The sequence below is a fragment of the Phragmites australis genome, chromosome 6 (genome assembly GCF_958298935.1).
Source record: "Phragmites australis chromosome 6, lpPhrAust1.1, whole genome shotgun sequence".
NCBI classification, from domain to species: Eukaryota; Viridiplantae; Streptophyta; class Magnoliopsida; order Poales; family Poaceae; genus Phragmites; species Phragmites australis.
The window spans coordinates 37,695,689-37,702,333 of NC_084926.1; positions in this window are offsets into that span (position 1 = coordinate 37,695,689).

Below are 6,645 nucleotides of genomic sequence, written 5' to 3' on the forward strand. Positions count from 1 at the left end.
CTGCGACCTCTTATCACACTCCAACACATACGCACCTCGTGCACTTACCTGCATGACACACCTTGTCACCTGTACACCGATCCATCTGACGTCTTACCAAAAATCTTGATCTCTCATCGCCGAATACCAAACTATTCACGCTCACTATAAATTGTCTGTCTGGGTCCATCGCTGAACCCGCATGCCATCATCGAATTTCCCTGGGCACCCTAGACCGCTGACACGCTGCCCTGCCTACTAACGTTCTCGACCACATGGTCTCACAGGCCGCCCCTACCGTGAACGCCCTTGTGCCTCTGCACCAGCCTGATCTGCTAGGACCTTGCATAGCTTTCATGCTCCCGAACCGCCTCAAACACACACGCCATCCCGAGCACCAACTTTGGTTCCTATGTGCACATCCTGGTCCCGCGTGCCCAGGCGCCCAGCTTCTGCGCCTCATGCCGCTTCCCGCCAGGTCACACGCCCACAGAGCTCGTCTGCCTGGGCCGCCCAGCCAGGCCAGCCCGCACGCTACAGACCGATCCCCTGTCTCCACCGAGCCCGCGACCTCCCGCACGTGGGTTCCCTCCTGTGCCTACGTGCACCAGCAGCCGAACCAGCCCGTGACACCGCACAGCCTCCAAAGCTCTTGACGTGTACAACTCCATGTCACAGGAGGCAGGAGCAGCACCGCCATACACCCCACATGAAGATCCCTTTTTTAATACACTTGAGGCACACCTCAGTCCCTACACCACGTCACCTACGAGTCCAATTTGGAAAGTCCCAGCCCCACGACTCGTATGTGTTTCTCTTTGACTTCGAGACCACGTACCACAGTTCTGTATCAACCAAGGATTCTTCACGCACAGCTGCCCATGAGCGCTTGAACGTCGGCATCATACGTCGCGTCAGCCTCGTTCCTCGTGTGAACACGCCACCAGACTGCATCGATCTGCAGTGATTCAACTGTGCCATCTCCATCAACCATCGTACACAGTCCGGTCTCCACATCCATGTGACCCTACTACCCGACCAGCCTCCACGCGCCTCTTGTCTGAGCCAAATAGAACACGTGAGCAAGCAGAACTCTGTTGCACAAGTCCAGATCGGACTCCCACGCATGCATCTGCTCGCCATAGAATCCCATCCTCCAGCATGCGCGTCACCATCGACTGCCGGGTACCTGTCGGGCACGTCAAACCAGCCGCCAACGTAGACACCTCACGCCGCGCATCCTCAACTCTTCGACAATGAGATCCAGCTAGCAATCCTAGCCACTGCCGACGCTCATGTCGACCCGCCGCAACTGTTACGCGCATCACCTGTGCGCACCAGCCGCCGCCATGCTCAACCTTGCGCCGTGTTCGCCCGCACCACCTGTGCATTACACGACGCCTTGTAGAAGCATAATTCTCATGCCTCTGTGTAATCTTCCACGCTCCGCCTCTAGATCCAATTCAACCATGCCTCTGGTACCACTTGTTAAGAAATTAGCCATCAGCGGAAGCAACAGATGGCTCTACCGAGATGATGCACATGATCACAGACGACACCAGAGGCACGATATTTGTTAACGAGGTTCTGCCGAAGCCTACATCCCTGAGGCATAACTATGGGCGTTCCTCCCCAACTAGCAACACCGGCCGCTTCCCGGGGTTCTCAGCAGACTCGCTGCCCCCTGCAAACCTGTCGCTATGTCGTTATGATTACAAACAGCGGCCCTCCTCTCATATTTATGAGGAGGCCTGAAGACAGCAATCCTACTAGGATTCCACTAGAGTTTTACTATGATTCTGTCATATACCGCTAATACAACTCTAAGTCCTATATATAACCAACTCCATACAATCATTTGACACATATCCAACAATCGCTACCTCCTACACTGTCCCCCTTTAAGTTGCTTTGTCGTGAAGGGTGGATCCACTGCCCTTCGACGTGCTCCAACCCCTTTCCGCCGATGGAGGGGTAGATCCACTACGCTTCAGTCAGTTGTAGCCACCACAACGAAGCAGTCCGCTAAGTCGTATACGTTGGCCTCATTCGCAGCAATGCTATCCGCACTGAGTTGTCCATATCGACCTCATCCGTCAACTATGCAGCCCTCTAAGTCGTCCTCGCCAAGTTATACACCAATATTTAGTATCAGTTCAATGGATGTACTATCATTTATGCCACATGGATTTAGGAGGTTTAATTAGTAAATAGCCATGGTTTCTTTTGCGCTAATGACAAGTCGGCCGAATAGGGAATTCGTTGTTGGTAGGTCTTATTACGTGAGAGTTTGGGCTGAATACTTGCTCTTTTGGTAGTAATTGGGCCGGGTCAATGTTTCCTTTCTTCTCTGGAAGTCGTGGACCACCAACTCTTAAATCTTGAGGTCCATGAAATTTGCACCGTCTAAAGATTGATACGAACATAAACTGAAACTAGGTAAGTACTAGCACGTTACAGTAATAAAAATATAAATATTAGATACAGTAATATTAAGCATAAATTCAAAATATAGATATATGAATGTGCTAGGAGAGCGCCGCCGATTGATTTCATATGAGATTCGAAAAAAGAGGATGAAACTATCCGCTAAGTTTTCTTCTAATTTTTTTATTTATTTTTATTAGTAAGATAGATCTCATATTTATAGCAGGTAATGAGGTGGGGAGGTTAAAGAAGGAGGATAGATGATAAAAGTAGGTAAATTATTCAAATTTAAGAGTTTTTATTAGATAAAAAAAGAGTAAGAAAAAAGATGATACAGAAACTAACCCGTGTTTCATATAGTATATATTTCTCCTCTTATTTTTTGAAAAAATATTATTTTTCGTTCTGGTGCCTAACCTTGAGTTGCTTAGGTCAAATCCCAGGACATCTCTTGACCCTGCCGGCAAATACCTCTACTCTTGTCAATTGTCATAGAAGTGACCAAAAATGACCAAACTTAGATTGACATGTTGTATCTGTTGATCCTCTCTTATGTGACACGTTGTGATCGAGTTCGAAAGAAATGGTCGACAATAAGTCGCTTCACCAACGGAATTGAAAGGTACAAATAACGATTATTGCCGCGAACTAATTTAGCGCATCCGTTCCCTGACCCCGTTGACTCTTGCTGGTACGTACTGATTTTTCTTAGCTTCATGCCTGCATTTGGTCCAGCAAGAAGACCAACGTGTACCACACGAGTCATGACTTTCGAGATGAATTCGGCAATCCTAGACTTCATTCAGTGAGCTTATTATCACTCACAAGCAAATTTTCAGCACCCTTAAGGCTTGTTTAATTTAGACATGCACATATCACATAGCCCACCGGTGCAAGAAACAGTGCCGTGAGATGCACCTCACCTCGACGCCGACGGGAGGCCGGCCGGCCGGAGACGCACCGCCGCCGTACGGCGGTACGTGACGCACCGCCATACTTATCCAAACCAAGCTGACATCACTCGGGATTGGCTTACGCCGGCGCCGCACGGGCGACGAGCCAGCGGGTCGCTGCTGCATTTCCTTTGGCGTGCATGCCACACTGCCACATAGGCAGAGAGCAATATCTGGTCCAAAAGGCATGCAACGCAAGTGCTAGCTAGACGATGCTGCAAGCTTCAGTGATTATTATTTTTCAAGTGACGATGGTAGTGTAAAACTAACACTTAGAGTTTCTTTATTCAATGACGAAGCTTGGATCCAAATTTACGGGGCCGGTGAAGCTAAATAAGTTCCCACTGAATTAAGAGGGGCGAATAAATAAAATACGAGAGCTTGAACTCAAAATACACTACTAATATATAAAATTTGTTAAATTGAGAGAAAAATACACTACAAAATATATAAAATTTATTGGGCTAGAGGGGCCACAACTATCCTCCGCGCTACCTTTATTCTTAAAGAATATGTTTATATCTAATAAATGAGTCCTAGACGTATTAAAACTATCCCATAAATATCCATAGGCACAGGATATTAAAACTATCCGTAGACACCAAATATCTTATAAATAAATAAATCTATCTCTAAAAATAATATCCTACTTGGAAAGTACTCTAGAGACTACACAACAACCCTGTATATATATAGGCAGTAGACCCTACGAAAAACAAGTCACAACATCTCATAAGACTACACACGAGGAGCCTTAAGCTAGCCTTCTACAATTGTGATCTACATCAACACCTCATTAGACTACATATTAGGAGCCCTAGACTAAGTTTATACTGTGTGAAAAAAATTCAAAAGTGATAGATCATAATCACTCATCACCTCGAACGCGTCACTGATGACTAGTCATGATAAAATAGGCATAACTTTTACATACATACTCCGATTTTGACATTTTTTGACTCTACGAACACATACAGAAAAAGTTACATCCATTTCTCTATAACTTTTTTGGGTTCGATGAATTTTTTTAAGTAAAAACAGCTTGAAAGATTGAGTTCTCGCCCTCGAAAGTTTTTGCATAGTTTTTGAAACATGCGTTTGTATCCGTAGCTGTCACTCCTTACATCAAACTTGAGCAGAAATATACAATGATTTTTATTCTAGTACTACTGAGGTGAGAAAAAATAAGAGAAAAATAAAATAAAAATAAAAAATATTTTGGTAATATCTCATGTATTATTGTTATCAATAATAGGTAGCATTGATCATTATCATCTTAAGTGCTTCTGGTTGATCTATCCCACATAAAGATCTTGATTTCATCTACATCAATCACTTTCATCTTATTGGTAAAGCTTCTTAATAGTATATGACTGTATACACTTATTTAACTGGAAGGGCATGTATGCTAATTAGTAACGAGTCACAACCTGATCCGTTATCAATGACTGGCCTAGGAGACTCGTCACTGATAAGTTGGTTAGCAGTGATGGGTCAAAACTTGATCCGTCTCTAATGATTGGTCTAGGATTATCTATTACCAATAAGTCATCATTGATGACAGGTCATAACTACGTGATGGATCATGTTATGATCTCTCTTTTAATCTATTTTGAAGATCAATATAAGAATACAAGATATATGTCTATTATCCTTATAAATCTCTCTTTCGGTGCTTCATTCGGTACCAAGGGGTATCCCTTACTATAATATCATATTCGTAAAATCAACTGTATACTGATCGTCGACATCAACCATGAAAAAAGTTATATAATTCAAATACGGCACTTCCTTGCAATTAAGTGATGTTTGTTGCTTGCTTGCTTGCTCACAGACCATGCATGTGGATTAATTGCTGCACACTTAGCTTGCATGCACCGGTGTAAGACTCTAAGCTGTCACATTAAGTGGCTTCTGCTCCTGCTTCTCCGATCTCAAGGCGGTAGCTTTCCTCAAGGGTCAATTCGGCACGCTTGAGATCGAGTCGACAGTTCATGCCATATATAGGCGTCTTGTGGTAGCTTGGACGGCCATGGCGGCTTGGCGCAATGGCCTATGAAGTAGTATCTGAATCTGACCCTCAGGGCAGGAGAGTTGGATCGTTCTCTGTCTTCAATTTGAGAACGTTTTTATTATATGAGTCTCTATAAAAATTAGTGTTTTTTTTCTCTCTCTCTCGTTGTCGCGCTGCCAATGTAGTCAACTCTATCCTGACATTGGCGTGCACCGGTAACCGAGATTGCTGTTGCGCTGAAACCCTCGCTCTTGAGATCTTACACTGGGAGAGGATAAACAAGGTTTTTGAGAAACGCTCCACGCGACTGCTCAAGTTCTTCATCACGGCTCATCTTCCTTGTCGTTTAGGCACCACCCGTTATCATTGTCAACAAATCCGACGCATCGTTAGTAGTACCGATCGTGCTGTCAACACGGTGCAACCTACATCCTCAGTAATCTTCACAATGCAGGATCAGTACGTAAAAAATATGTCATTCTGTTTTGCTCATTCTAAATCCATTTCACAAATTCTATGCTCAGGAAGACTTCACGCCAGAGTATTTCAGGTCAAAAGCAAAAGTTGAAGTATATGTCGGATGATCCGATGATGAAGTGATGAGAACGCTAGACTATTTCTTGCAGAGAGATTGCAAAATGGGTTTTATCAAGAATGTACATGCCGGATGGTCTGGCAATGTGCATTTACACGCCGGAGTATTTCATCCCAAAGGCAAAGATTGAAGTGTACACAGGATGGTCCGGTGATGGAGTAAAGTGAACGCCAAAGCTTTTCTTGCAGAGAGGTTGCAAACTGACTCCGGTAGACTTATACTCACCGAATTCTTCGCTGGAGTATTTTTTACAGAGAGATTGCAAGATGGCTAGTTCAGAGAAGAAGTACACACCGGATGGTCTGATGCTCATAAGCTATGAACACCGGATCATCCAGCGTTCATGATTTTTCTGAGATGTGCCTTAACTGAGGATTTCGATTTGGAATTAACTGAAGATGGTTTGGAGATATGTGTGTGCTTGTCTCATGATGTATAGGTGATATATGCAACTTGGTGGTCGACGGCAGGATGATCGAGGCTAAGTGGGGTGCTTGGTGCCGGATGATCAAGAGGGTCGTGCAGAGTCAATTGTGATCCTAGTTGTGCATATAGAAGTCAAGCAAAGCATAAAAGGAAGGATGAAAATGGCGTGTTGACAAAGTCAAGCGAAGGTGATGCCGGTGCAAGTGACAAAAGGTGGCTCGAGAGATCAGGAGTGGAAGAGATTTGTCGGT